Source organism: Schistocerca cancellata, chromosome 4 (genome assembly GCF_023864275.1).
Source record: "Schistocerca cancellata isolate TAMUIC-IGC-003103 chromosome 4, iqSchCanc2.1, whole genome shotgun sequence".
NCBI classification, from domain to species: Eukaryota; Metazoa; Arthropoda; class Insecta; order Orthoptera; family Acrididae; genus Schistocerca; species Schistocerca cancellata.
In genome coordinates this window covers 619,394,274-619,421,802 of record NC_064629.1, presented here as the reverse complement: position 1 = coordinate 619,421,802, position 27,529 = coordinate 619,394,274, and positions in this window count along the sequence as shown.

The following is a 27,529-nucleotide window of genomic DNA, read 5'->3' as shown; positions in this document are numbered from 1 at the left end:
GGAAAAAAATAATAGTACAACAGATGGAAATAGGAGGATATGCATTTCCGGCGTTACAGTTTGAAGCTTCACATAATATTAATACCGATGGATATGATATATTCAGCACGTTCTGCAGCAAGTGAAAACAAGGACAAGCTCAAAGTTCCACGAAAACAGTCTAGATCAAAAACATGAGGACCAGAAGTCGTACGTTTAATGGTGGTTCCAAACCCGGGGGTTCACAGTGAGAAGAAAAATGAATATTTTTATGGGTTAAAGACGAAAATGTTTCGATTATGAATTAGTCACGAAGCTAAATTGTTTTACAAAATCATCCTCAGTATGTCCCTAAACTAACAATTATTTGAAAGGTAACTATTTTTTGATAGGTAATTAATTATTGTCTAAAACTGTCAAATACGAGAACCAACGCGTGACGCGCGGTGGAGACAGCAACCGGTCACTTGCTTGCTACGGTATATGCATTATTGGATCCACTAAGTTATCTGATATTTCGTTGTTTCATAATTCACTGGTTGGTCGCCTGCTGACCGACCGATCTGAGGAATACGTGACGTGAGGCGAGTGCATTGTTGTACTTCCGATTTTATTACCTTCTCAATGACTTTATAATTGTTTGAACGAGAAACATACGTATTTTTTTTTTATTTGCCATGTACTGGGATACATTTTACTCATTTAGAGTATTAATTATTCATTATCGGACATAAATAGCTGAGTTGATGAGATGTAAGTAAGTGAATCAGTTTATGCCTTGTTTGTAGTGTGATTTCACGGATGAGTAATGGTAAAAAGATTAATGACCCAATGATCAACAGTTTAAAAATTGCGTCACAATTAGGACTGAACTGAATTCTGCAACTACTTCAAGCCGGCTATTTCACTGCGGAATAAAGGTTGTACACAGATATATGACATTAATCATGGATATAATCGTGGTTGCAAGCTTGTCTAGTTTTTAATAGAAATCTACACTTTCTTTATACTTATGCTTATTTTGGTACAATATTGGCATTGGCATGAAAAACGAAAATCTTCACTGTAATCGCAACGAATGAGTGGCGACATTTGCAGCCGAGGCTGAAACAGGTTTAACACTAGGACATGCCTCTGAAGACAGCATGCAGATTTTATCATCGTCCGTTGCTTGTTATTGGATATCAACAAGGCGGTACTGCCACTCTGGCATGGCCTTCTGTTTTCTTTGTCAGGTAATATAAGGCACAATCATCACTCCCGTAGCCGGCCGCTGTGGCCGAGCGGTTCTAGGCGCTTCAGTCCGTAAAAGCGCTCCTGCTACGGTCGCAGGTTCGAATCCTGCCTCGGGCATGGATGTGTGTGATGTTCTTAGGTTAGTTAGGTTTCAGTAGTTCTAAGTCTAAGGGACTGATGACCTCAGGCGTTAAGTCCCATAGTTCTTAGAGTCATTTCAACCATTTTTTCATCACTCCCGTGTAGTAGTACAACACTCATAATTTTGAGATTACATCCAAAGAAAAATATATGCAATGCACTGCTCGTACAAGTATATATCTTTACTCGAGGTAGCTGAAGTATTTCCCAATAAACTGGGGCGAAACGGGTAAGGAAAAGTTCAGAATGCCTCAGTTCATTTGCGCATAAATGTAACCACAATATCATCGCTTTAGTAAATATTAGTTGCGTTGTATTCTTGACTCAGAATGTTAAATGTTCGTGGCACTTCTCCCTTTAATGCATAATGTAAGGTTCTTGCTCTAAAATACTTCAGACAATTTTTAACTTTGCTTGTTTTCAGGAACCATGCCACTTTGAAAAATGATCTTTCAGAGAATATTTTCTCTTTTGGGGTATACCCTGATAGTTAGCTGGTAAAGGAATTGAAAGCCGTCGCCGTGTTCAGCATAGAAAACTGTCTCTTCATTAAGCTATTTTTTTCGAAGTTTCTCTTCAAGCTATGCCGAATCTTGATCCCGAAGAGCAACATGTGTGATAGATAAACAACATATGTACGAGGGCGTGCTGAAAAGTAATACCTCCGAATTTTTTACGTAATACCTCTTAAGGCTTTTAAAACAAAACAGACTGTATTAACAGTCTGTATATTTACTCTTCATTTCTACATATTTATTTCTCAACAAAGTTATCCTGGCGACGAAAGCATTTCTTCCAACTAGAGACCCGTTTGTTGATACCTTCGCTGTAGAACGTTCCTCTTAGTTGACGGAACTACAACATCATTTCCGCCTCCACCGCTTCATCTCTATAAAAGCATAGTCCTAGAACGTGTTCTTTAAATTTTGAAAACAGATGGAAATCGGATGGGGCCAATTCTGGACTGTATGGAGAATGATCGATGGCGGTGAACCGATCCGTCGGAATGTTGCAAATGTCGTAGATTTCGTGTGTGGTCTGGCATTGTCATGCTGAAGGAGATGATGCCACAAGAATGGACGAACTCTTCGAATTCGAAACTAGATTGCAGCACGTTGTTTCTCTCTCACACACAGTTACGTTACACTCCTCCACGTCATACGCTACAATTCGGAGCCCTCTAGCGGCAGAGGGTTGCAATTTTCGGTAGCGAATCGGGAAAGTAGACCGAGTAATTTGTACGATATGTAATACCTCATCTGATATTGAGAACAGGATAAAAAGTTCAGAGGCATTACAATTCAGCACTCCTTCCTATTTCTAAGAATATAGTGAACTGTCGTATCGAGTACACTGGTTTTGATGTTTTCATTCGGTGTTCAACGAAATAATGTCAAGTCCTTTGTTTTAACCATAGTTAGACTAATAGCTTGTCTGTACCAGATACATAGAAGATGATTCCCAGAAAGAAGAATATGTGTTGTCGGATTCATTGGGCACTACTACACATGGTGAAGATCACTTCCTTTCAGAGAATAATTTTCCCAAGGAAATGAGAGGCAATTTTCGAAGTTGGCAGTTGTATGTAGAGACGGAGCTCCTTCTACATTAGTCGTTCCCTATGGATTCCATCCATTATTGAAAGAAGCTGCTCCAAATGCGAAGTTCAGTAGCTGCATTATATATCGTTATTCTTTGGCAATGAAAAGTTTTCCCCCACATTTGTTGAGTGTACCCCCTCAGACGTTGAAGGTAGCTCAGCGAACACAAGAGTTGTCAAAGAGTTGGCAGGAGGTCGGAGCCAATTTCGATGTGCTCATGTCCCACACAGATCCACAATGGGTATCACATATCACATGGATTGTAGGTACTTTGACAGTAAGTCGCTGTATTTTGGAAAGAACGAGGACGGAAACGAAAGAGGCATTTGCATCACAGAATAACAATTTTTTTCCGAAGTGATATATCTTCCGAACTTCCTTACAGAAGTAAGTACGCTTGCAAGGAAACATGATGAATATTTTAACAGGATAAGATGAGCTATCAGTTTCTTTCCAGATTGCAGCTTTGTCAACCAAGGCACCGACCACGCCATTTTCTGGTCACGTCGGAGTCCTTGTCCTTGCGTTATCCAGGGCACCAGAGACATTTTCTTTTATCCGTATGACTGTATCCTTCTATATCACAGATGATGGATTGGACTTTCCGCAGTCCCTCTAAACCGGTTTCCATGGCCTAATATGATGGCTCAAGGGCGAGTAACTTTTTCCTAATGCCAGATGTTTGCCACCTCCAGTCGTATACATACACTGCCTGACAAAAATGCGAATCAGTCAGAAGGAGACGAGGAAACTAAATGAAACTTCGGGGTTTGAGAGGGTATGTGATGCTATTTCGGCGATTACAATACCGCATCTAATTTATGAAGTACTTCTCGAAAAGAACGGTTGCTCTCCATGCCATGACGCCAGAAGTAACACCGCCAGAAGTAACATCGCTATGTCTCTCCTAAACAGTGGAGGAATGGCACCTCACCTCAGTTCGCCACCATAATCTCCGACGATGGCCATCCGGGGTAGTGGAGTACCGCTGTTCATCGCTGATCCAACGTGACGCCGTCGATCAGCAGCTCATGCTTCCCGGACACGGCACCACTTGAAATGCAAACGTTTGAGTAGACGGTAGCAGCGGCAGTCTGTGCATGGGAAGGTAATTCCATAATCCGGCTGTTACTAGTTTCCGCTCAACGTTGCGTATGGATACACAATGTTACAGGGAATCCATTACTTGTTCTCAGACATCAGGTACTGATGCGAAGATGGTACTATGTGCTTGGTCCACAACACGGCGATTTTACCATGTAGTGGCCGGACGTGACTGACTGTAAACTTGACGACGAGTATGTCACATACCCACGCTGCCCAACATCGGGCCACTGTTACATCCGAATGCCCCACAAATCTGTATATAGCACGATTCGACGAACCGGTTGCTGTAGATCCACAAGTCTGTCAACTGATGATAACGCTGTCTCACACAATTACGCGGCATTTCCGTGTCCTTCACTGTCATCACTCGATATCAGACACTGTTGACGCCCCGTAATACCGGACTAAGCCTGATATAAGCAATAAATATCAACAATATTAATGCTCTCTAGTTGCCGTTCTTTCTGCCTTAGAGAATTACAACGCAAATAATTTACGTACTCCCCAATAGCGTGTACGTGAATAAAGTTACATCCCATCAGACACGTCTTCTGTGTGTTTCACTTGTCTTGTGAGGCACTGTAGTTTCGCCAAGCCCTGGAATGCAGTAAAGCTTTCCAGAGAAGTTGGCAAATGAAAATCGCTGCATTCTGTTTCTTTGATTGGTTGACTGAAGGATGGATGTTAAAACAATTTCGTGGAGTGGTTTTGGAGATCACGAAACCTAGCGTACGCCATCATCTCCCGCAGAGTGGCGGAGGCAAGTTTCATGTCCTCTGGGGAAAAAGTGGTGTTCCGAAGTGTAACTCTGGAGTCGGTGAGGGGCTCTCTTGTGTGCATAAAGTGAGTTGGGACCCTGTGGGACATAGTCATATTTCAATCCTGTTGAGTGCGTAAAGTCAGAAATGAGTTTTCCTCGGAGACCAATAAAGTTTTTCTGCCTCTGTGCAGAGCTATGAAAGAGCTCATAAGTCCGTTCCCCGTGCATAGCTGTGGATTAAGCTTGGTTATTTTGTCGATTCGATATTAATTGGCACACATGTATTCCGCAGGAAGAGGCCACATAGCAGAACCTGGAGCCACTATGTAACTGGAGGTGTTAAATGAAGTAGGTGGAGCTTGCGAACTCTCGCAGAATATAATAAATTCGGTTTTTTGTCGAGGAAACTCCAAGTACGGTATTTTGTGTTTGTTCTTTTCCTTTCTGGCTTCGCATTATTATCCTGGAGGAGATTATCGACGGGCGTTGCTAGAAATCAGTTGGAGACGGTGAAGGATCTATTTGTGGTATACTTGTTCCAGTCCAGTGCTCGGTTCTAAGAATCTTCCTTTTTATAATCGGGTAACTACGGAGGCATTAAGTATTGGTTTTTAGGCATTGAGAAATTTAACTCCGTCTCACGGGTTAAAGCTAAGCTGGCGACCCATATTTGAAACTGATTTTAATAGCGTATAAGTACAGAGAATTAACCCCGATCCGCAAATGATTGAGCACTGCGTCGCGTAATTTGACATGCACGCCACAGATCGTCAAAAATTGTACGGATTCTGACTGCGGTAGCGAATGCGACTTCGTTCGATACCACGGAAGCACAAATAACGAAGAAAACGAACGTTTCTAGCTGAGATTAATGCATTTCAGAAAGTAAGCCAGAGGAAAACGAAACTGTTGGGAGTACAGTTTGACAATACACTGAACATAGTTTTTCCTAAAACATAACTAGCAACATTTGGTGAAAGACAAGTAACGAGCATCCGTCAGTATTGGAAAAAGTCTTAGTATATTGATTACATTCACCACAACTTACAAGTGAGAAAATAGTTTTCTATTGTGGGAGTGCAATCAATAGCAAGAAACTGACTGAACTAGTCTCGCGATTGACGATGTGCATTGGCTGAGAGCAAAGCGAATATAACATACGAGGCGCAGTCATAATATTTCAGTTACCAATGGAAAAAATGAAGTAGCGAGCTTGGAAAATGCACGGTTCAATCACAGTAATGTCTCCACAGCTTTTGTTCGACGTCAAAGTGCAATAACCGCTCACAGACCGTAGGTGGCAGCACTAGCAGTTGAGTGTATATAAAGCGTGTCAGGGGACACGGGGAACAGTGCAGCCGTTGTAGGAATGAAAAAACAGAGTGATTTAGCTCACGTCCAAAAGGACATGATTATGGCCTTACGCTAAGTGTGGAAGCATTTCCGAAACGGCTAAGTCTGAAAACTGTTCACGAGCCGTTGTGGTGCATGGCAAAATGATGTTATCTAAGGCTGGCCCCAAGGAACTGTGGTGCACCAGACGCAGTAAATGACAGGGGTGAACCACGGTTGCAGAGAAGTTTACGGTCGAACAGACGTGTAACTGTTTTCAACTGACCGCTCAGATGAACGAAGGGGCTACCAGGGGTGCCTCGTCAACGACCACTCAGCAAACGTTGCTGCGAATGGGCTTCCTGAGCAGGCCTTTGGTTCATGCATCATGCACCCATGCTGACGGTTGTTCATTGACGACGAAGGCTGGAATTTGCATGCCAATGCCTCAACTAGATTTTCATGAATCAGGTTTTTATGCCCTGCAACAATCGTTGGGCGTGTCCAGGTCGTTATGGTTTGGGGAATAATTTGCTGGCATTCCCTGCGTGTTCTCGTTATTCTGGAAGGCGCTATATGTGAACACAAGTACGCATCTATCCTTTGGTACCACATCCACCTCTACATGCGGTTTGTGTTTCCTTGACACGATGGCATCTGCCAGCAAGGCAATTTAGTGGGCCACACAGCTCGCTGTGTTGTGAGTGGTCCGAAGAGCACCATCATTAGTTTACCATACTGCACCGACCAGCTAACTCCCCGGATTCAAACCCAGTCTAGAATTTGTGGGACCACCCGGATCAGGCCATGGATTCTCAATCGAGAAACTTATCACAACTAGCCAAGCCACTGGATTCGGCATGGCACCACTTCCCTGTCGGTACCTCCCAGAACGTCACTGAATCTCTTCCTGCACGTCTCACAGCACTCCACGCTGCATGTAAAGTCTTGTACTGGAAGAAAGCAAGAGAGAGAGAGTGTTGTTATGGGTGGCCAGTACCCTCTTTCTACAACACAAATGCACACTTGGATTAATACGGTTCTTTATTGATTTGTACTGGAAGTATTTACTTAACTGGAATAGTGTCCATGTGCTGTGGTACTATCTCATGAGTAATAGTCCTCTTGCAGACAACATCGGTAATCCTGATATAGTCACTAATCTGGTCGCTATGTACTGTCATAACCTGCGATGTGAACTGAGCCTGCTCTGCGAATGCACTGACAGAAGCCAAACTGGATGAGTGAGTCAGTGTGAGGCCCTCCGGTCGGCGGCTGCGGCCTAAATACATGGTGTCGTGAGGGTGTTGGCGGCGTGTTGCTTGTTTGTGTGTCTCTGACCTCTCACGGCAGGCGAGCTTGATCCAGTGCCTACTATCGATCTTCGCAACTCGTATTTGCTGACCGGTGTGTTGGCGACAGCTTACACCAGCACACTGCAAAACGTGGTTACTGAGACTATTCACAAGAGGTCACATTAATGTTACTGGACAGTGTATTGACGTTGTTAATCCTGCTCTACGTATTCACCGTTCAACGTAACACATTCTTACCATCGATGGGTAACTAGACAGAGGCCTTGGTTGTAAAAGTTTGCATTCTTACTTCGATCTCGAAAATCACCTCATTGTCATTACAGAAATGCCAACCACACAATGATTTTTCATATGAAGAAAGAGGAAGTAGCCAATGTGTAGCATGTCAAAAGATTATTGGCGTGAGACACAATCTGATCGTCTAAAGAAGCATTACATATGACAGTATAGTGTGCAGAATGAGATGAACGTTGTCGTAGAGCGAAAACACCTACAGGGCAGCTTCCTGGGACTTTTGACAGCGTCCCGTAACCTCGCCAGTAGATTCTAATAGTGTGTTTCTGTGACGTTTCGTTCCTTGCGACCATAACTTGTTAGCATTACACTCAGTATCACCTTGCCTGATGATGATAGGATCATTGCCTCTTACGCGCTCTTGAGTTCACGTGTTCCAAATAATTTGTTTGCTCCTTCATCTCGGGGTCACTATGATACACCCAACGCTCGCCCAAGGCGTTCAGGTGGTTAACAAAATCATTTGGAGGGCCTGACGCGGCTCCAACATTTCCGCTGTTGCCTCGGTGCGGCTGGGTTTTTGAATGGGTGTGAGCAGTCGCGGAATGCAGCGAGCGGTGACCTTTGTAATGTTCAAAATGGTGTGCAGAACGTTTCAAACTGATCCATGACATGCTTTTCACTTTTGTCACTTTAGCCTCGTTTATGACACTTCGGTCTTCGAGCACCAGGGCCTCCATTTACCTGGCGAGTCCCAGTTGTTCACAAAGAAATGGTTTTCCTCTTCGTTCTTCGTCATTCACGCATGTTTGATCTCACTGGAAACCTCTACGGCGCATCAGAACTGTGCCAATGATTATGCATTTTTCCTGTACACTCCCCCACAAATTAAGTATGCATTGTTGCTGCGTTGTTACCCTTCAACTGCAGCAAACGAATTGACATCCAATAACGAACTCGATCAATGCGCCGCGTCATTTTATTATGCCTTCTTTAGGGGGCGGGTTTCTGTATTTTGGTGAGGGGATTTCAATGTGTACCATGACTGCATGTACGTGCCTGCAAACAACCGAAATGTTAACGATAAAACATTTTTTCAAGGTGATAATTAAAACTATATGACAACTCTCATAGAATGTTGTAAATGAGTATGGTTCCACTACTTTTTGGTTAAACGTACCACCTTCCGAAATATGTGAGATTTATTTTCTGAAGTTGTAGTAAAATAGCATATATTTTACCGTAATTTTAAAAACAGTAAAGCTGAATCAAATCATTTTTGAATGTAAACTTTTTTTAGATACTGAACCCTTCTGGGGTATTGGCTTGTATGTGGTCTGGTTTATCACTAATGCACACAAAATGGTTCAAATGGCTCTGAGCACTATGGGACTCAACTGCTGAGGTCATTCGTCCCCTAGAACTTAGAACTAGTTAAACCTAACTAACCTAAGGACATCACAAACATCCAAGCCCGAGGCAGGATTCGAACCTGCGACCGTAGCGGTCTTGCGGTTCCAGACTGCAGCGCCTTAACCGCACGGCCACTTCGGCCGGCTTCTAATGCACACAGAAAGACTGGGAGACATTGACCTATAACGAATTCAGAAAATAAGTTAAAGTGAAGCAGATGTCAAGAACAAATGGAAAGACAATCAAACAATATGAAACCACAAAACAAAGCGATCACCACGAACCAATATTTAATGAAGAAAGAAACGTATAGGAATATTTGGAGGGTTCAAAGCAGCGATACAGCTGGACTTCCTTCTCTCTGATCCAGCGTTTAGAATGGCTGATATAATTTGATTTCGTTATAAAATAACTAGTAAATTTTATTTATCTTTCTTCTTATTCTGTAACACTGTATTTCCTTCAAGCAGCAATGGCCGTGAGTGAAACATGCGCAAGTATTTACAAGCATAGGACTCGATACTGGTTCTAATACATGGCATATGCGTTTCTATGAATTTACTGAAATAACTGTTTTCAGAAACTCGGAAAGGTGTTGTTTTTATTAGTAATTGTTTACCAACAACCAAATGTTGAAGGAAAAATGCAAACCAAGTGAACTAAAAGACAATGCAATGGAAGGAATAAAATCAGTTTTATTTTCTCCATATAAGCATTGTAGTGTAACTAAATTGAATGTATTCAGTACACAACATTCATACATTCATACATGTTCGTCTTACATCACACGAACGCTAACCACTTAGCAACCATTAACTCTAACCTCCAATACTTTCACATGGATACATTAGTTGCATAATAGACGCATTTAAGTTCTCTTGCGATTTTCTCGGAATTGCCAGAGTACTGCACCTTACTACTAGCACATTATGTTGTTTTAATTGCCTACTGAAGGCGTAAAAAGTCTGAAGTAAATCTGTGATCCAAACGTCGTGGCCTCCCTTGTAACGCGGATGGAGAGAATGACAGCGACGACGATATTTGTCGTGCCTGTTAGAGACCTTTTACAACAAAAGAGGACCCAAGTGTGACTGGATCCAATATAATGGATGTAAGAAGTGGCTGCATGAGGACTGTAGAAAGGACAGTGACTATAGTATTATTTGTAAAACATGAATCAGATAGCACTGAACGGCAAGTGAAAGCCTTCATCCAGCAATAACCACCCTGTGACTGCAAGATCATTCTTATTTGTATTTTTTATAATCAAAATATATCAGTTTTGGTGTGTTATACTTAATTGATTTACAAATTTTATATATTTTACACAGTTACACCTTCCTCCAGTACAGGTGGCGTCTTATCGATCCATCACTGGAAGATGTCAGCTGTACAGTGCTTGCAGTATCACATTGTACCTGTCATTTATTCAAATATTTACTGTTTATATTTTCCGTGAAGTTAAGTGCAGGATAATACTATAACTGAAACGGTATTTCAAGTTTTTGTATGGGTGGTCCAACAATTGTCGAAGGAAATTCCTGAACTATGGGATCTTCGCCAGACATACCTTGCTGTTATAAATGTGGTGTCTTGTCTCAACTCAGCACGATATTTTTTCCCAATCTACTACGATGGTGCAAGAATTTTAAGAAGTCTATCCTTAATGAAATTTTCACTCTGCAGTGGAGTGTGCGATGATATGAAACTTCGTGGCAGATTAAAACTGTGTGCCGGACCGAGACTCGAACTCGGGACCTTTGCCTTTCGCGGGCAAGGAATTTACATCATCTACCTTCAAATTCCGTCATATGAGATAGAATACGATATCTCACAGTGTACCTGAAACACGCCAATGTTAGAAACACGCACTACAAGTTTCACTGGCATGTGGTCTGCACAACCGTGCTATGAACTAAGAAATAAGCAAGCATATAATGTATATGTTATAATGAAATGCCATTAACATCACACACAAAAAGTGGATACCACTGAGTAGCCTGAATCGGGCAAACGCCTCTGTAACAATGTGTGTACACGAAAGTGCTGAAACACTACACCTTACGTAGCACATAAAATGTAGACGAACGATTCCGTCAGTAAATAACAGCAAACCATAAGAATGGAAAATCATGAAATAGCGACACAACCATCGGTACACAGTGTCTATAGGAAATGAATGTCTGACAAAGTGACGACACACTATTCCTATGCGTCGCCTCATTCACATTCCATAAGTGCACAGTGCTTTCGTGACAAGCATACACAATAAAAGACCTCCGTGCGACAAGACCATGGTCCCTTCCGCTTAGGCACAGACAAGTAAACGTACCATCTGTGTCGAACGTTGCTGTTTATTCGCAGTACCCATTCCAATACGCCTTGCTGCCACCCCATCACCGCACTGAGTTAGCACAGATAATCCTTCACTCTATCAAAGAGGTCACAAGCAGCGTCGATAGGCAGTATGGCCAACGTAGAATAACAGGTCGGGTGTTGCCAACCTAGGCCATAGTGCCGAACGTTGTTGTTGTCGGCTTCGGTTCGAACACTGGTTTGATGCAGTTCTCCATGCTACTCTGTCCTGTGCAAGCCTCTTCATCTCTGAGTAACTACTGCAACCTACGTCCTTCTGGATCTGCTTAGTGTATTCATCTCTTGGTCTCCCTCTACAATTTTTGCCCTCCACACTTCCCTCCAATACTAATTTCGTGATCCCTTGATGCTTCAAACGTGTCCTACCAAAGGATCCCGTCTTCTAGTCAGGTTGTGCCACAAATTCCTCTTCTCCTCAATTCTTCACAGTACCTGCTCATTAGTTATATAATTTACCATCTGATCTTCGGCATTCTTTTATAACACCAAATTTCAAAAGCTTCTATTCTGTTCTTTTCTAAACAGTTTATCGTCCATGTTTCACTTCCATACATGGTTACACTCCATACAAATACTTTCAAAAAAGACTTACTGATACTTAAGTCTATATTCGGTGTTAACAAAATTTCACTTCTTCAGAAACGCCCTTGCCATTGCCAGTTTACGTTTTATATCATCTCTACTGCGACCATCAGAATTCATTTTGCTGCCCGAACAGCAAAACTCATCTACTACTTTAAGTGTCTCATTTCCTAAACTAATTCCCTCAGCATCACTTGATTTAATTCGAGTACACTCCGTTATACTCGTTTTGCTTTTGTTGATGTTCATCTTATGTCCTCTTTCCGTGACACTGTCCATTCCGTTCAGCTACTCTTCCAAGTCCTTTGCTGTCTCTGACAGAACCACAGTGTCATCCGCAAACCTCAAGGACTTTATTTTTTTTCCCTGGATTTTAATTTGTACTCCAAATATTTTCTTTTACTTCCTTTACTGCTTGCTGAATATACAGATTGAATGGCATCAGTGATAAGCTACGATCCTGTCTCACTCCCTTCTCAACCACTGCTTCCCTTTCGTGACCCTCGACTCTTATGACTGCCATCTGGTTTCTGTACAAATTGTAAATAGCCTTCCGCTTCCTGTATTTTACCCCTGCCACCTTCAGAATTTGAAAGAAAGTATTCCGGTCATCATTGTCAAAAACTTTCTCTAATTCTACAAATGCTAGAAACATAGGTTTGCCAGTGAGTAACCTATCTTCTAAGATGAGTCGTAGCGTCAGTATTGCCTCGCTTGTTCCTACATTTCTACGGAATCCAAACTGAACTTCCCCGAGGTCGGCTTCTACCAGTTTTTCCATTCGTCTGTAAATAATTCATATTAGTGTTTTGCAACAATGACTTATTAAACCGATAGTTCGGTAATTTTCACACTTGTCAGCACCTGCTTTCTTTGGAATTAGAATTATTATATTCTTCTTGAAGTCTGAGGGTATTTCGCCTGTCCCATACATCTTGCTCACCAGATGGAAGAGTTTTGTAATGGCTGACTCTCCCAAGGCTATTAGTAATTCTAACGGAATTTTGTCTACTACCTGGCCATTGTTTCGACTTAGGTCTTTCACTGCTCTGTGAAATTCCTCACGCAGTATCATGTCTACCATGTTATCTTCATCTACGTCCTCTTCCATTTCCATAACACTGCCCTCAAATACATAGCCCTTGTGTAGATCCTCTATATACTCCTTCCACCTTTCTACTTTCCCTTCCCTAATGCTCTCTGTACAACCTCTGATTCTTTCAGTTTCTTCAGGTTCCATCTCCTTTTCATCTGTGGTCTTGATATTCATACAGGTGGTTCTCTTTCCTCCATAGGTCTCTTTAATTTTCATGTAGGCGGCATCTATCTTAGCCCTAGTGATATAAGCTTCTACATCCCCACATTTGTCCTCAAGCCATTCCTGCTTAGCCATTTTGCACTTCCTGTAGTTTTAATTTTTGAGACGTTTGTATTCCTTTCCGCATTCTTCATTTACTGCATTTTTATAGTTTCTCCTTTCATCAGTTAAATTCAATATCTCTTGTGTTACCCAAGGATTTCTACTAGTCCTCGTCTTTTTACCTACGTGATGCTCTGCTGCCTTAACTATTCCATCTCTCAAAGCTACCCATTCTTCTTCTACTGTATCACATTCCCCTGTTCTTGTCAATCGTTCCCTTCCCTCTAAAACTCTCTACAACCTCTGGTTCATTCAGTTTCTCCAGATTCCATCTCCTTAAATTCCTATCTTTTTGTAGTTTCCTCAGTTTTAATCTACATTTCATAACCAATAGATTGTGGTCAGAGTCCACTACATCAACCCCTGGAAATGTCTTACAAGTTAAAACGTGGTTCCTAAATCTCTGTCTTATCATTATATAATCAATCTGAAACCTTCCAGTGTCTCCAGATCTCTCCCACGTATACAACCTTCTTTCATGATTCTTAAATCAAGTATCAGCTATGATTAAGTTATGCTCTGTGCAAAATTCTACCAGTCGACTTCCTCTTTCATTCCTGACCCCCAGTCCATATTCAACTACTACTTTTCCTTCTCTTCCTTTTCCTACTAACGAATTTCCGTCTTCCATGACCATTAAATTTTCATGTCCCTTAATTATCTGTATTATTTCTTTTATCTCATCATACATTTCTTCAATCTCTTCACCATCTGCGGGACTAGTTGGCATATAAACTTGTAGTATTGTGGTAGGTGTGGGCTTCGTGTCTATCTTGGCTATAATAATGCGTTCTCCATGTCGTTCGTAGTAGCTTTTCTTCGTTCTATTCACCTGACCAGAAGTCTTGTTCCTCCTGCCACCAAACTTAGATAATTCCCTGTATATCTAACCTTAACCTATCCATTTCCGTTTTTAAATTTTCTAATCTACCTGCCCGATTAAGTGGTCTGACATTCTACGCTCCGATCCGCAGAACGCCAGTTTTGTTTGTCCTGATAACGACGTCCTCCTGGTTAGCCCAGCCCGGAGATCCGAATGGGGGACTATTTTCCCTCCGGATTATTTTATCCAAGAGGATGCCATCATTATTTAACCATACAGTAAAAGCTATATGGCCTCGGGAAAAATTATATCTGTAGTTTCCTCTTGCTTTCAGCCTTTCGCACCACCAGCACAGCAATGTTGTTTTGGTTCATGTTACAGGGCCAGCTCAGTCAATCATCCAGACTGTTGCCCCTACTACAACTAAAAAGGCTGCTGCCCATCTTCAGGAACCAAACGCTTAAACGCTTGTCTGGTCTCTCAGCAGATAACCCGCCGTTGTGATTGCACTATACGGCTACCAGTATCCCTGAGGCACGCAAGTCTCCCCACCAACGGCAAGGTCCATGGTTCAACGGTACATAATACTGATATATGTTTAACTACAACGACAAAATGGTTAAATTCGTTGCGTGTGGGGGTCATTATGTAAAGTTATTTCATTCCATAGGATTACTCTGGTGCACGAATCACTTGCCCAGTTACGTTAATTACACCACTCAACACACTTGTCGCCACAGATAATAGATCCCATGTACTTTACGGGATATAAACACAGCAGAAACTCTTCATAAACAGAGTTACGTTAGAAGTAAGCAGTCCTGTTCGATTTTACTTATTTGTGGATGGTTTTACAATTCTTTGTTGCCGTGAAACACAGCTCGCCATTTGCGACTTGCTGTTGTGAGCTTTGAGGAGTGGGCTACAGAGATAGGTTATAAATTTTCTGCAGATAAGTGTGTGTTGATTTTAACTGTTCTCATTGTTTTCATAATTTCTCTGACTTGGAAATGAGGAACACCATTCTATGTTTTAAGGATGTAATGCGGGTTACATTGTTTTGCATGTGATTAAGAACTTCGGTGGTTAACACACCTGAAGGACCTAAAAGCCAGGACCCTGAAGGCAATGATAAAGGTCTTGAAGTGCCTTGACCACAGATCTTGGGAAACAGACAGGGCGTGTCGGCTCCATTTTTGTTATGATTTCGTGAAATCTAGCTCGGTTAGGAGCGGATTTTGTATGTACAGGCGAGATCACGTTTTTTTAAGATCATCGACGCTATTCACCACGAGGAGATCAAGCTAGCCACAGGGCTTACAGGATCTACCCCATCCCAAGTCTCGGTGCTGAAGCTGCGGATCGCTATTTATTATCCGGAGGCACAGCGTGTGCCTCATTATGGAACAAATTTTCTTATGTCGCATGCAGGCAACAAGGTTGTTTGGGATCCGCATGAAGCGCTTCGTGTGGGGCAAGTACCTTCCTAAACCCAGAACTGCTATCGACTGTCATCCTTATTACTAAAGTTACCCAGATTAATTTTAGATGCCCTCAGGTACAGGAGAGATTGCACTCCTGCGTACGATTTAACGCATTGTTTTATGGAATTTAAAGTAATTACCACAACCATGTAGCTGAATTCATATATGATCTAAGCAGTGGGAAACACTTGGCACCGAACGAGGTGGCGCAGTGATAAGCACACTGGACTCGCATTTTGGAGGACCACGCTTGAAACCCGCGTCCGGCCATCCTGATTTAGGTTTTCCATGATTTGCCTAAATCGCTTCAGGAATATTCTAGGATGGTTCCTTTGAAAGGGCATGGCCGACTTCCCTCCGCATCCGCATCCTTCCATAATCCGATGGGACAGCTGACCTCGCTGTTTGGTTCCCTCCCTCGAATCAACTAAGCAACGGAACTATTGGCAGCTTTACCATTTCCATGAATATGCCCTCAAGATTCACCTGCCAAAAGAATTTATTGTGTATGGTGGAGAATTACACTATATCTTGAGCAAATGAGATGCATTTGGCCTGCCAAATTTACCGTCTGCTCCAACTCTCTGTGTGCACTCCTATCTGTACGAGTCTTGAATCCTGCAGATATAGTCCAGAACATCCGGGAAGTGCTTCTCCGCCTACAGAGATGGGTAGGAAGTATCATTCTGCTGGATACCAGCGCATGTGGGAATTCAGGGAAATGATTTATCAAGTGTAGCATCCAAGGAAGGATGTAGTGATAATCACATGATTGATTGTAATCTTCCCCTACATACGATCACCTCGCTGCTGAGCCACAGTCATGGATAGATGCGAAGAAAAATGGGAGGAAGTGACAGATAATAACCTGTGGTTCTTTAACAACAGCATCCTGGCGGGCCTCCTTTCTGCCACATAGGCATAGGGCCGTCTTACTCGTCTACGCATAGGACACAGGCCTATGGCATATGGCTTCTTGCCCCAGTGAGAGGTCTTTCCGATGTGTAGTGCTTATGGCAAACGGATCACAGTGCACTACATTATAATTGACTCATTACATTAACTAGCAGACATGACCTGTAATTTAGTTAACGATCAGTCGAATATGGTGGACTGTGAAATGTCCAAGTTACTCCCTTACATACATGAGAAGATTGTATAGTGTATTATCAGGGTTTCTGGCTCATCAATTGTCTTCGTGGACCGACATCCGCAACTCGCTGTGTCACTGCTTAGCTTTTTTCTTGCACTATTAAAGCTAAAAAGTGTTTTAATACATTTTACCAAGTTTATAATACATTATAACGTGAGTGTCATTTTAAACAGGATTCTATTTTACTCCTTTTTCATGCACTAGACATTTTACTGGCATTCGTCTTTAATTATTTTAGTTACAGTGCTGATAACCCTATACGTAATTGATGTGAAAATCATCACAAATCTATGCAAAAATCTGGTCTTCTTGCTACAAGTAAAGCCTAAAAGTGCAAAGTCGAACTATGATTGAATCAACACAGCTTACAGTATGCGACAGCATGGCCTACTTAAGAAATGATTTTCAGACTGTAGTGGTGTAAATATAAAAAATTTACTGAAAGAATAATGCCACCCCTATGTAGATATTGCAGAAGATGAAGTATATAATACCATAAATCAGAATCTTAGAGGGTACAGAGCAATAGTTGTTAAGGTAGATGACGGAAGCTCGTAAGTGAGAATGTATGAACAAGACTACAGAACCAAAAATTTCTTTCTGAGAACATGACCAATAAACTAACAAATTAGCATACAACTGAATTTAAAAAAAAGAAAAACATGAACTTCGGAAATACTTGTTAGAATTCCTTACTGAAAATGTACCTGCAGTGGGTACAATAAATGCAGTTCAAAAGAACGTGATCAAACGTACACAAATTAATAAATGTTCACACTGTCAAATATTGACTTGGTTAAACTAGTACCACCACACAATTATTTCCCTAGCAATAATCAAATGTGAAATCTTACAAATAGCATTGGTATAGAAAAATAAGTTTCCAGTCCCGTTGCAGACATTTTTATTAGTGACTTAGAAAACAAAATATTGCAAGAGCAAACGGAAGCTGTGTCAGAAAGCAGTTCATTATTAGCGATATTCTGAATACAACGCACTACTCTTCAGTAGCACTAAAAATGAAATTTACAAACTATACACAGAATTCAATCTGTTTCATACTAGTAAAAATATAAGTGTGCTGCAGAACATTAACTGAAATATCTTAGATTTGAAAATCACTAATGAATTTATAGAAGAGCAACAAGTACAGACAACGTTATTGGTAGCCCATTACGTTGTTAAAACTCACAAAAACTGGTAGCAATCACATCCGCACTACACACTTCACCAATTAAAAAACCACTATGATATTTGAGGTATAAGTATAGGCAAATGGGAAAATTAGGTGGTGTATTTGTTCAGTAGACATGAAGCTCAAATCGACAGAGAGAGAAACTGAAGCAGCATGTGTCGTTGATTGGCCAAGACTCAGCATCAAGGCGGGGAATGAACTTGTAATTGGACTCTTCCTATTGACCTGCTGACTCATCTCCAGATGCAACCGAAAACATTAGAGGAAATTTCTTTTCGCTAATCTGTGGGTTTCCTAATCGTACTCTCATCACTGGAGTAGACTTCAAGCGCTCGACAGTCGGATGTGATAATTAGAATTGTAAGTGGTGGCCATTTAAAAGATACTGCGAAACATTACTGAATACCTTCTCGGAAAACTACCTAGAACAGATAGTTCCGAAACTTATACAGACCTAATGACAAAACTCTGTAGCTTAGAGGATGTCCATATTGCAGCTTTTATTAGTGATCTTAAGGGAGTTGTAGCAACACTGACTACTGAAGTAAAAAGGCCAGGTAAAACTAATAGGAAGATTTGCATGCCCAATAACACAGACAGACAGTCGTGTCACATCTTAATGAGATATTAAATATATGTGTGGTATACACTGAGGGTCAAAAGTCATGGGATACCTCCTAATATCGTGTTGGAGCTCCTTTTGCCCGGAGTTGTGCAGTAGCTTGACGTGGCAATGGCTCAGCAAGTCGATGGGAGACCTTGCAGAAATATTCAGCCATGCGGTCTCTATAGCCGTCCATAATTGCGAAAGTGTTGCCGGCGCAGGATTTTGTGCACGAAATGGATTCTCGATTATATACCATAAACGTTGGATGGGATTCTTGTCGGGCGATCTGGGTGGCCAAATCATTCGCTCTAATTGTAGAGAACGTTCTGACATTGCTCATTGTCATCCATAAAAACTCCAGCGTTGTTTGGGGAGATCAAGTCCATGAATGGCTGAAAATGGTGTCCAAGTTACCGAACATAACATTTCAAGTCGATGATTGTTTCAGCTGGCCGAGAGGATCCTGTCCCTTCCTTGTAAACATAGCACACACTATTGTCGAGCCACCACAAGCTTGCACAGTGCTTTCTTGACAACTTGGATCCATAGCTTCGTGGGGTCTGCGCCACACTCTGAGCCTACCATCGCCTCTTTCCACTTGAAATCGGGGCTCATCGGATCAGTTTGCTAGTTGTCTATGATCCAACCGATATGATCTCGAGCGTAGGAGAAGCGCTGCAGGTGATGATGTGCTGTTTGCAAAGGCACTCCCATCGGTCGTCTGCTGCCGTAGCCCATTAACGCCGAATTTTGCTGAAGTGTTCGTCGTACGACTCATATTGATTACTGGGTTTATTTCATGCAGTGTTGCTTGTCTATTAACTCTGACAACTCTACTCAAACGACGCTGCTCTCGGTCGTTAAGTAAAGGCCATCGACCACTGAGTTGTCCGTAGTGAGAGGTAATGCCTGAAGTTTAGTATTCTCGGCAAAGTCCGAGCAGGCACACGGGGGGAGGGGTTTATTAGTTATTGGGAGCTCCAACGTTAGGCGGGTGATGGAGCCCCTTAGGGAAATAGCGGGAAGGTCGGGGAAGAAGGCCAGTGTTCACTCTGTCTGCTTGCCGGGGGGTCTCATCCGAGATGTGGAGGAGGCCCTACCGGCGGCGATAGAGAGCACTGGGTGCACCCGACTGCAAATTGTTGCTCATGTCGGCACCAATGACTCCTGCCGTCTGGGTTCAGAGGTCATCCTCAGTTCGTACAGGCGGTTGGCAGAATTGGTGAAGGCGGAAAGCCTCGCTCGCGGGGTGAATTCAGAGCTAACTATTTGCAGTATCGTTCCCAGAACCGATCGCGGTCCTCTGGTTTGGAGCCGAGTGGAAGGCTTAAACCAGAGGCTCAGACGATTCTGCGGAGATCTGGGGTGCAAATTTCTCGACCTCCGCTATCGGGTGGAGAAATGTAGGGTCCCCCTGAATAGGTCAGGCGTGCACTACACGCCGGAAGCGGCTACAAGGGTAGCGGAGTACGTGTGGAGTGCACATGGGGGTTTTTTAGGTTAGAGAATCCCCTCCCTAGGCCCGACAAGACGCCTCCTGAGATGCGGCAAGGTAGGAGTAGGCAAAATGCAACAGGGAATAACAATATTAATGTTCTAATAGTAAACTGCAGGAGCGTCTACAGAAAGGTCCCAGAACTGCTCTCATTAATAAACGGTCACAACGCCCATATAGTACTAGGGACAGAAAGTTGGCTGAAACCAGACGTAAACAGTAATGAAATCCTAAACTCAGATTGGAATGTATACCGCAGAGACAGGCTGGACAGTGAAGGAGGAGGCGTGTTTATAGCGATAAGAAGTGCAATAGTATCGAAGGAAATTGACGGAGATCCGAAATGTGAAATGATTTGGGTGAAGGTCACGGTTAAAGCAGGCTCAGACATGGTAATTGGATGTCTCTATAGGCCCCTGGCTCAGCAGCTGTTGTGGCTGAGCACCTGAAGGATAATTTGGAAAATATTTCGAGTAGATTTCCCCACCATGTTATAGTTCTGGGTGGAGATTTTAATTTGCCGGATATAGACTGGGAGACTCAGACGTTCATAACGGGTGGCAGGGACAAAGAATCCAGTGAAATTTTTTTAAGTGCTTTATCTGAAAACTACCTTGAGCAGTTAAACAGAGAACCGACCCGTGGCGATAACATATTAGACCTTCTGGTGACAAACAGACCCGAACTATTTGAAAAAGTTAATGCAGAACAGGGAATCAGCGATCATAAAGCGGTTACGGCATCGATGATTTCAGCCGTAAATAGGAATATTAAAAAGGGTAGGAAGATTTTTCTGTTTAGAAAAAGTGACAAAAAGCAGATTTCAGAGTCCTTGACGGCTCAACAAAAAAGTTTTGTCTCAAGTACAGATAGTGTTGAGGATCAGTGGACAAAGTTCAAAACCGTCGTACATAATGCGTTAGATGAGTACGTGCCAAGCAAGATCGTAAGAGATGGAAAAGAGCCACCGTGGTACAACAACCGAGTTAGAAAACTGCTGCGGAAGCAAAGGGAACTTCACAGCAATCATAAACATAGCCAAAGCCTTGCAGACAAACAAAAATTACGCGAAGCGAAATGTAGTGTGAGGAGGGCTATGCGAGAGGCGTTCAATGAATTTGAAAGTAAAGTTCTATGTACTGACTTGGCAGAAAATCCTAAGAAATTTTGGTCTTATGTCAAAGCGGTAGGTGGATCAAAACAAAATGTCCAGACACTCTGTGACCGAGATGGTACTGAAACAGAGGATGACGGACTAAAGGCCGAAATACTAAATGTCTTTTTCCAAAGTTGTTTCACAGAGGAAGATTGCACTGTAGTTCCTTCTCTAGATTGTCGCACAGATGACAAAATGGTAGATATCGAAATAGACGACAGAGGGATAGAGAAACAATTAAAATCGCTCAAAAGAGGAAAGGCCTCTGGACCTGATGGGATACCAGTTCAATTTTACACAGAGTACGCGAAGGAACTTGCCCCCCTTCTTGCAGCGGTGTACCGTAGGTCTCTAGAAGAGCGTAGCGTTCCAAAGGATTGGAAAAGGGCACAGGTCATCCCCGTTTTCAAGAAGGGACGTCGAACAGATGTACAGAACTATAGACCTATATCTCTAACGTCGATCAGTTGTAGAATTTTGGAACACGTATTGTGTTCGAGTATAATGACTTTTCTGGAGACAAGAAATCTACTCTGTAGGAATCAGCATGGGTTTCGAAAAAGACGGTCATGTGAAACCCAGCTCGTGCTATTCGTCCACGAGATTCAGAGGGCCATAGACACGGGTTCACAGGTAGATGCCGTGTTTCTTGACTTCCGCAAGGCGTTCGATACAGTTCCCCACAGTCGTTTAATGAACAAAGTAAGAGCATATGGACTATCAGACCAATTGTGTGATTGGATTGAGGAGTTCCTAGATAACAGGACGCAGCATGTCATTCTCAATGGAGAGAAGTCCTCCGAAGTAAGAGTGATTTCAGGTGTGCCGCAGGGGAGTGTCATAGGACCGTTGCTATTCACAATATACATAAATGACCTGATGGATGACATCGGAAGTTCACTGAGGCTTTTTGCAGATGATGCTGTGGTGTATCGAGAGGTTGTAACAATGGAAAATTGTACTGAAATGCAGGAGGATCTGCAACGAATTGACGCATGGTGCAGGGAATGGCAATTGAATCTCAATGTAGACAAGTGTAATGTGCTGCGAATACACAGAAAGATAGATCCTTTATCATTTAGCTACAAAATAGCAGGTCAGCAACTGGAAGCAGTTAATACCATAAATCTGGTATAAATCTGGTATAAATCTGGGAGTACGCATTAGGAGTGATTTAAAATGGAATGATCATATAATGTTGAGCGTCGGTAAAGCAGATGCCAGACTGAGATTCATTGGAAGAATCCTAAGGAAATGCAATCCGAAAACAAAGGAAGTAGGTTACAGTACGCTTGTTCGCCCACTGCTTGAATACTGCTCAGCAGTGTGGGATCCGTACCAGATAGGGTTGATAGAAGATATAGAGAAGATCCAACGGAGAGCAGCGCGCATCATTACAGGATCATTCAGTAATCGCGAAAGCGTTACGGAGATGATAGATAAACTCCAGTGGAAGACTCTGCAGGAGAGACGCTCAGTAGCTCGGTACGGGCTTTTGTTAAAGTTTCGAGAACATACCTTCACCGAAGAGTCAAGCAGTATATTGCTCCCTCCTACGTATACCTCGCGAAGAGACCATGAGGATAAAATCAGAGAGATTAGAGCCCACACAGAGGCATACCGACAATCCTTCTTTCCACGAACAATACGAGACTGGAATAGAAGGGAGAACCGATAGAGGTACTCAAGGTACCCTCCGCCACACACCGTCAGGTGGCTTGCGGAGTATGGATGTAGATGTAGATGTAGATGTAGATGTAGACACTGTCGATCTCGGAATATTGAATTTCCTTACTATTTTGGAAAAGGAATATCCCATGCGTCTAGCTCCAACTACCATTCCGCGTTCAAAGTCTTAATTCCCGTCGTTCGGCCATAATTACTTCGGAAACCTTTTCACATGATTCACCTGAGTACAAATGACAGCTTCACCAATGCACTGTCCTTTTATACCTTGTGTACGCGATACTACTGCCATCTGTATATGTGCATGTCTCTATTCCATGACTTTAGTCACCTCAGTGTGCAGTTACTGCAAAAAATGTCGAGAGATATAATAGAATGTCGACTATTGCATAAGGGGTTAAAATGTAGCATTTATGACCATAGACAGAGAGATGCTGAATGAAACACGTCTGGCTCTCAAGTGTACAATGCGTGGATCAGCAATGAACTTAGTGGTATGTTATTGAAAGAGCCCTCACAAAACGCAAACAAATTTTGGTCAAATTTAAATACTGTCAGTGGCACCAAAGTTATTGACAGGACGCTCGTGAATGATACAGGAAAGTTTCAGAGCAAAAGCAGAAATGTTTCTCTAGGGAGAAAGATGCAGGAGTACTGTCCGAGTTTGGACGTTATTCAGAAATATATAGCCTGAGTATGTTGGTGTAATGGATTCATGGTCTCCAGTGGTTCGTCATTGTATAATAACATAATTATGATTTACTCTGTTTGTTACCCCAATTATCTTTGTTTCTGTGAAAATTCCTTCAGTACAGTTAACAGCCTGTTATATGCATCCTGGTGTGAAAGTATCCCAACGTTCAATTCGCGTCCTATTTGAGTAAAAGCTCGAGCTTTCGAACATTTGACCCACCTTCATCGTCAGTAGACTGTTAACGTCTGAGATCAATGTATCTCTGTGAGATGAGTGAAATATGACTTACGAGGAGTGACGGCATCTGGGGGAAGGATTCCCATGCGTAAATGCAGGAAATGGACAACATAGGAAGTATAGCTTCCATCTCGGGATACCTGCAGTAGTGGAACGGAAAGAGAACCCAGACCGCGTTTGACATTAAATGGAAGGCAACAACTTTGACGGACCCTGATGTATGTAAGGTGCGTTGTGGATGTTGTGAAAAGAAATTTGGGCAAATACGCCTTACTGTGTTCTAAAACTGCTCAGAACATCCGCCTCGGTAGCTGCGCGGTCCGCGGAGCTTATTGTTAACCGAAGGGACCCGGGTTCGATTCCCGCACACGTCGGAGACTTTCTCCTCTCGGGGAATGGGACCTGTGGTGTCCTTAAGTTTGTATCGTCGTAACTGACAAGAAAATCGTCTCCAATAAATTATCGTATCGACTTTCCATTACTGAGATAGCTGCATGGGCATGACCCTGAATCCAATAAACTGAAGTAATAAATGAATAAAGCTGTTCTGAAGATAAGCGGCACATCACATCCAGAATTTTTTAAAAGTCAACCCTTACGAAAGGACTTCTCAGTATCTCTGAAGATATCAAGACCTTATCCCACGCTTCGTCTTAACAGTATTTTACAGCAGAAGAAGACGTGGAAACTGGTATGTCGACCAGAATGTTTAATGTGGATAATGGCTACAGTCCTAGGAGAGCCTAGGCGCATACACGTTAAGGAAGAGAAAAGTCTAAAAACGTGAATTATAAGGGAAGAGATAGTTCTATGGGCGGTTTCCTTTCACCTTCCGCTCCATAATTTCGGTGCAGAGGCGTAGAGGGGACTATACTTCCTGCATAGACCATTTCCAGCATTTGTGAATACGAATTACGCCCAACCCATTTCCCAGGTGACGTAACACCACTTACGGAAAGCGAATCTCCTTTTTTCTTCTCTTTGTTACTTTAAAATATCGTCGTTAGACGTTTATGGTATTAGGTACCATTCTATATTGTCCAAAGGTCACTCGTGATAACATTTTTAATGTAATAAAATGATTCCTTGTTCTACTGCAATGAAGGTAGAGTCGAAAGCAAACTTTCTTTGCATATATGTATATTGTTCAGTTCAGTCTCGTATACCAAAGAACTAAGAGTTCAAAGAATTCCCTTCAACCATATACAAATTAAAATTTGCGACTGCGAAGAAAAAATTTACAGCTCTGTGGTTTTACACAGAGCTGAATGCACACTCAGCGTTTCCATCGTTATAACTAAATAATTTATGTGAAGGAAAATATTCATTATACAGTTATCATTAACACTGAAGTTGACGTATAATTTAAGATGCACTACTAAGCCCAGAAATAAAGAATTAGGCTTACGTGAAATGATGTAACAGATCAGAATGGCCAGCTTAGCTTCGTTAGAGATTCAGAGCTTATATGACGTTTCCACTTCCGTGCAACTGAGAACGAGTAACTTGAAGAAGTGTCCCTGATTGAGAACTCGAAAGATTGTGGCCCTGTAGCTACTTCTTTTTCGATCTCACTCTTGGCCAATTCTGACACGGAACACGTGTGTGTTATTGAGACTTGCACTCGAATTTATTCAGAAGTGAACAGGTATGGTTCCACTGAGTATCAAAAGACGATTGACAACACAGAGTGTATTCGTCTGTGTACGGAACTATATGATATACCGTTAGTTTGGAACAGTGGGTCTCTGGTCAATTACCCAGATATGAAGGAATCTTCATATGTTCTTTCTTGACTAGATGACAATTTCTGTCATTCAGTACGAGAATTACCTAGTTTATCCACGTTTATCAGGATGGAAAATGGGTCTCTGAACGGAACACATGAATGTCCGACGTGACTGCAATATGTCATTTAGAGGTCTTCAGCGTTACATTTCTTACAAATGTTGTTTTCACCCGTTTGTGTGATTCTACATCTACATGTACATGGATACCCTGCAAATCACATTTAAGTGCCTGGCAGAGGGTTCATCGAATCATCTTCACAATTGTCTATTATTCCAATCTCGTGTAGCACGCGGAAAGAACGAGTACCTATATCTTTCCGTGCGAGCTCTGACGTCCTTTATTTTATCATGGTGATCGTTTCTCCCAATGTAGGTCGGCGTCAACAAAATATTTTCGCATTCTGAGGATAAAGTTTGTGATTGGAATTTCGTAACAAGATTCCCCCGCAACGAAAAACGCCTTTGTTTTAATGATGTTCATCCCAGATCCTGTATCATTTCAGTGACACTCTCTCCCCTATTTCACGATAATGCAAAACGTGCTACCCTTCTTTGAACTTTTTCGATGTCTCCGTCAGTCCTCTCTGGTAAGGATCCCACAACGCGCAACAGTATTCTAAAAGAGAACGGACAAGCGTAGTGTAGGCAGTCTCTTTAGCAGATCTGTAAAATTTTCTAAGTGTCCTGTCAATAAGACGTAGTCTTTGGTTAGCCTTCCCCACAACATTTTCTATATGTTCCTTCCAATTTAAGTTGTACGTAATTGTAATTAATAGGTATTTAGTTGAATTTACGGCCTTTACATTTGACTGACTTATCGTGTAACCAAAGACAGATAGCGTGCCTTTCCCATTCTACACACGAACAGCACTCACACTGATGCTACATGCATTGTGCATGTGGTTGACTAGCAGTCAGACCTTGCCAGGCGTCGCTGCTGTCATCTGGCCAAATTTATATCTATAGTACGTCGGTGGACATAATGTTCTAAACAAAGAAGGCATGTAGGATGCGCAGCATGATGCATTAATGGCAGAAAAATGCTTCTACTCCATGAGTGATATTATGAAAGGACTATAGGACAAGTTGTTTCCATTTATTTTAATGACGAAATATTAGAATATCACAACATTGCATATTATAAATTAGGCATATATCGAGTGTCTCTCCTTTGAATCGTCAGTCACACTTTCTTTACCGTTTCGGCAGATATTTGCAATTTCGGTTTCGTGAAATGAAGCTGGAGTCACTACAGACAAACGATGCCCTTCACCTCTTTCATATGACGTCCAGTGTTAACGGAAAGCGTCTGTTTGTTTCCTGTTACATACAAAATTATTTTTGAATCGAATTTTATACGCCCATTCGATAGAGCAGTCTCTAATTAGTCTCGTTAAATATTCGTTTTATCCACAGATAATAAAACGGACAGTAAAACACGAAGACTAACCAGGACTCCAGCAGCAACAACACCGCCCTGACCCGCGCTTGACCGCTATCGCCAAACAGCTGCGCTGCTCACTCGGTGCTGGAATACTGCTAATTTTTCCTATTTTACGTTCTTTGTTAATACATACCAATTAGATTACTATCGCGCTAGACTAATATTGGACCGCTCAGTCAAACGGGCACGTAAAATTCCTCTATAAAACTCATTTTGCTTGTAACAGGAAGCAAACCAGAGCTTTCCGTAACATGAAACGCGTGATGAG